General features: G+C 42.4%; 1 long non-coding RNA gene across 1 annotated transcript; it reads right to left on the bottom strand.

Moving 5' to 3' along the window:
- Nucleotides 1-366: 366 nt before the first annotated feature.
- Nucleotides 367-841, bottom strand: LOC146360973 (uncharacterized). Its single transcript, XR_014799522.1, has 2 exons — nt 657-841; nt 367-577 (listed from the first exon to the last, which is right to left on the bottom strand). It is a non-coding gene; the product is annotated as an uncharacterized LOC146360973 (long non-coding RNA).
- Nucleotides 842-5,278: the final 4,437 nt, after the last annotated feature.

Here is a 5,278-nt window from a genome sequence, read left to right as displayed (position 1 = left end):
TTACAATTGCAGCAGACACTGAATGCTAATGGTGCTTTTAGGGCACTGCTTCCTGCTGTGGTTGCACTTTCACAATATCTTTGTGAGGCAGCGTTTAACCCCAGGTGCCTCGAGCTAAATGTAAAATGCGTTTGTTTGGTAGCAGTTTAACTCCAACTGCATGCAGCATCATCTCACTGGAGAAACACAAAAGGAAAGAGAAAGCTGTCAGGAATGATGACATAGTAAACAATTATTGTTGGCTACTGATACCTAAACAAACAGAAACCAAACAAAAGGGGTAAATGGACTCCACTTACACTATTAATATGGAATAGTGGTTGTATTGTCACGGGTAATGGGAAAGTACGGACTCAGTCGCGGAGCTCAGGATGCAAAGTACACAGTGCGTTTATTTACAGTGCCCAAAAACAGTTTCAAAACATAAAGTGAAGTGCAAAGTCCAACAGTGATCTTCTCCAAACTCCCAGTGGTGCGCAGGTGAGTTTCCAAAGTGATTCTCAGAGTGTGTGTTCTCCTCCAATAGCTTAATCCACGGGCTCCTTCTCTCCAACCTCCAGCTCTGTATCTCTTCCTCCTATAAACGAGCAAAAACCACAGGTGAGGAAGCTAGCCGGCTAAAGCTAAGCTGCAAGACACAAAACACTCTTTACTACCGAGCTTCAAGTACAATCCAGCGTCGACTGCCATCTGGACACACAGTTAAATACCTCAGCCCACAACGAAGGATGATCAGTGACAGCTGGGTGGCAAATTAGGTGCAGGTGTGTCAGCCACTGGTTGGAGGAGGAGAGAGAGAGAAGCACACACATATACACACAGGCAGGTCGCCCCGGGAAGGACCGTCCGACCATGACATGTATTTTGTGGAAGCTGTCATGTTGTGAACAATGTCCTATGCTAAAAAAATGAAGAAAGTGTGGACGTGCCAAAAACTGAAGTCTTTGTTGCATCACAGAAAGACTTTAAAAATTCAGCTTTCTATTTTTTTAACCCCACAGTGAGCAAAAAAAGTGACCTTTTTAACAAAAAAATTAAATTATTCTATGTCAAATAACAAAGCTTGACATATTCATTATTCTTGTTTTAGATTTCTTAAATATTTTTGTGTTATTTAAGAAAAGATAAATATTTAAAAAGATAAATATTTTTCATAATTCTTCCTTTTAAACTTCATGGTTTAATGTTATGGGTGTGGCCACTGTGATTGACAGGTAGATGTTGATAGAGGCAGCTCCAGCTTACTGCTGCAGTTTGTTAGCCAAGCTTGCTCCCCAAACAGATGTGATTCCAGCTCAAAGTTATTGCTGGCAGCTGGCTATTTCTGTCTTTTATTTACAGTCTGTAAGTGTACCTAGTGCCTTCTTTTTGCGAGTTTCAGCCACACTGGCCAAGTGTGAAGCTAATAAGAAAGGAAAAAAGAATTACAATGGAGCTTAAATATAATTATTGAGCCACCTGATTAGTCCATATTAAGTTGATTAGCTCGGTAAACAGTTATGTTAATGATACTGCAATTCCATCTTCTGCTCCATCAGTAGGGAACCCAGACAATCTGAACCAGGAATTGTGCCCAGGTGAAGGCGCTATACTTGTACATCTTAATTTTTCACCAGTAATTTCTGCCTGAATTCAAACTCCACGTGATGATATTCCCTTTTGTTGCTTTCTTCCATCTCCCCATCGTCAGAGTCTTTTTGTCCCCACTTTACACAGAAACTATTTCAGAGGCTCTCTGCTGAGCTAATGCATCTGAATACATTACAGTCCATTAACAAACAGCCGCAGCAGGGCTGTAATTGTGATTTAATAGCTTGAGACAGGAGACGCACCAAATGGAAGTCTGATTAAGAGGGTGATCATTAAGTGTGAACCATCTTTGAAATGTGCACAAACAGTATGTTGAGATGACATTCGGTCTTAGCACAAGATTTATCTGTGGGTTATTTATACAGTGCGTGCAAATACTCAGGAAAGCAGGATTTCCTTATTTAGCATGTTTATTTCTGGTTGCATAAAGTTGCACAGAGAGTTTATCAGCGTTAGTGAAAAACTCATCCACACACAGCGAAAACTTGCAGTTGCTTCCTTTGCCAATCTAAGACATTCACAGATCCACAGGGGAAAACCACGTCCGTCCTCAACAAAGGATGAGATTTTTAAGCAGATTGAGTTACAGCTCAGCAAACAAACACACCGCAGGGTTTCAGCAGCACACCAGGAGTGGCTGACAACTGATAAGCGTCTTTGGCTTGATGTAGCATCAGTGGCGCAGCAGGGGTTTTTGGTGGGGAGGTATGAGTGCGTGGGTATGGGTGTTGATGGGTGGTGGGCATGATTAATGCTAATCAGGGCAGGTGGGAGTCCTGCATGCTTCTTTTCTTCACCAGTGAAGTAAACACACTCAGCCGAAGGGAGAGAATCTCTCTCTCTCTCTCTCTCACTCACTCACTCACTCACTCACACACACACACACACACACACACGCACACACACACACAAAGTGATACTCTTGTTTCTCTAATCTTTCGGGGGTCCTCGACTCATGGGGACACTGCAAATTAACTAACACATAAACAAACCCACTGTTAGTGGATGGGTGGAATTTGGATTAACTGTGATCCAAGTGTGTGTGTGTGTGTGAGTGTGCCAAATTCCCTGTCTGTTACTGCCAGACTGGAGGAAGTCATAGCTGAGGTTATAAAGGTGCTATTGCTAGTAACTCATACATGCTTGTCTTTTTCCTGACTTTATACTATGACCCAAAGACCTCCTTGTAATGAGTGTCTGTTCTAACTTTTGAACCATTTATCTATCTAAAATGTCTAAAAAGCATTAAAAAATGGCTCATTAATGTTTTATTAGTGTTTCAGAGAGCAGGGAGAGTGTATTTTTAGATTTTGCACCACTTTTATTTCAAAGAAAATTCTGTCACAGAATAGCACGTCCACTATTTATGAAATGAGAACATAACAGCCTTAATTATTTAATAATGATGAGGTCAGATTGATGGGCGCACATGGCAACAGGAAGTAAATGGATGGGTTGAAGATCAGGTGTAGAAGGTGGCAAGAAGATGTGGAGGAGGAGGCAGGAAGCAGTTAGAGTGGACATGCCTTAGATAAGGGAACCCAGCCCATGGTTCAGACTTAGTATGAAGGCAAAAAAGGACATTGTTGTCCTTTTTCTGAAATATCCAAGTGTAACCTGGAACTATCTGTGTGACAGCTGCAACATAAGCTGGTCAAATTCTGTAAATGCTGACATCCCACAGTTCCAACCTGCATTCAGACTGTTTACTAAAAAATGTTATTTGTTTTCTTGGGGGGTGGGGGCAGTGGTCAATACTGCACAAAACAACAATTGCTTCAAGAGATTTTATATCTTAGAAGGGCTTCTCCAAGAGTCAACCTCCTGAAAGCAAGTACTTGGTAACAGTGGGAAGGAAAAACTCCCTTTTATCAGGAAGAAACCTCCAACAGGGGCAGCCATCTGCCGGGAGTGGTTTGGGGGGAGGTGAGAGGAGAGAGAAAGGACAAAAGAAGCACCTGTGGAAGCGAGCCAGACATTAATTTACAGTTGCTAGGTTTCCAAAACCATCTTCTTCAAAGTTTTGTCTTCCACTATTTACCAAGCTGATTTTTTAGTCTTGCAGTCGCACTGAAAGGCTAATTATTTTAAACAAAGCGGACCGTGAGTACAGCAGGAAAATACGCTGTGCGCTGAAGGCATTTTTGTGAAGAGGACCTTGACAGTGACAAGTGACGTGACAGATATGGTTTTCAGTGCTCATAGTAATGGAATTTTTAAGGAAAGTAAAAGCTGAAACAACCTGGGTTGAAGTGTTGAAAGTGACTTTTTTTGTTCATTTTACAGACATTTCAACACGGCAGACGTCAGTAATGTCCTTCATCACATTATTAAGCCTATCATAAAATCGTGTGGACGCATGGAGTACCACAGTTGTCTGAAAAAACATAGGTTTTATACTACAATCCAACATCAAAACTTCAGATACCCAAGACAGAACGGAGGATGGAGGTGAATCTGGACAGGCTGCTCCTTTTTCCAGGGGGGATTTTGGGATCGTTCAATGGCCAGACATGGGCTCCGGCAATAAGACTAGTGCTAGGTGACCATAAGGGGCCTGTGAAGCTCTGTTTTGTGGCAGAGGAAGCAATATGTTCTGTAGGAAACTCAATAGCAAGCCCTCTCACAGACCAGAGCCTTAGGGCTGCTTGTCTGGAAGGCGAACTTCTGGGTTTTGCTGAGATGACACTAGAACAGATGAGAAGAGAACAACTGCTGGAGTAGCAGTAGTGGGAAATCTAGTAGGAAAAGTTCTGGGGTGAGATCCAAAACATCAGTAAACAATGAGGCCGAGGGGCTTTGCAGCTTCACAGCAATCCCTCCTGCATTTTCTGAAACATTTCACTTTAAAATGCAACATCATCACCTCATGGTGGTTATCTTACTTTGATTAAAACATTAATCAAAGTATGCCACAACTGCTCGGGACAAGGAGTGTTTATATGAAATGCAATGGCAGTCCATTGAATAGTTTGAGAGATTGCCAACTCATTCTAGCATGACTAAAATAAATGGGGTACTTTTGTGTTATATTCTGCTTCCCTTTCATGAGGTCAACAAGTTTACATCCTAAACTAGAATTAGAAGCAAAGCATCCGCTGCAATAACTGAATCATCCATGTGACCCCAGTAGACCATTAGATGATATAATTGCTATGACACAGATACTTTTAGAGCTTAAACAGGCAACAGAGACTCTTCTGACAACATGCTCAGACATGTGTTGAGTCAGTCGATGTTTGGCCCCCGACCAAAAAGGCCAAGGCGGGGGAGCAGATGGCAAGGAGAGCAGAGAGGCAGGAGGTCAGTGGTTTGGATATAGCCCACAGTGAGGATCGCGCATATGGCAAAGCAGACTGGGAAGGAGAGGAAAGGATGGGAATCCAGGTTGCTGGAACATAAAGAAAATCTGTTGCATCAAAAATCAAACATTTAAAATGTTTAAGTCCAAACAACTTTAAGCTTTGTTGTCTAACCTCACTTCTTGTCAAAATCCATTGAAAAACCTGGCTGTAGCGCCAGTGCTGGCAAACTCTGCACCCCAGTAAAACAGGAGTGAGGAACTTTCCCCACAGAAAAATCCCCACGAGGAGCGTGCAAAGATCTTTTCTGTTATTCCCACAGTCCTCCTCCCCCACGGAGAGCAGTGGTGAGCCAGCAAGTTTCCAGTTTCATTGAAATATGAGCT

Source organism: Perissodus microlepis, chromosome 23 (assembly GCF_051167445.1).
Source record: "Perissodus microlepis isolate ML-2025 ecotype Zambia chromosome 23, ASM5116744v1, whole genome shotgun sequence".
NCBI classification, from domain to species: Eukaryota; Metazoa; Chordata; class Actinopteri; order Cichliformes; family Cichlidae; genus Perissodus; species Perissodus microlepis.
The sequence above is the reverse complement of the archived record's forward strand: the minus strand, read 5'-3'. Positions and strand labels throughout refer to the sequence as shown.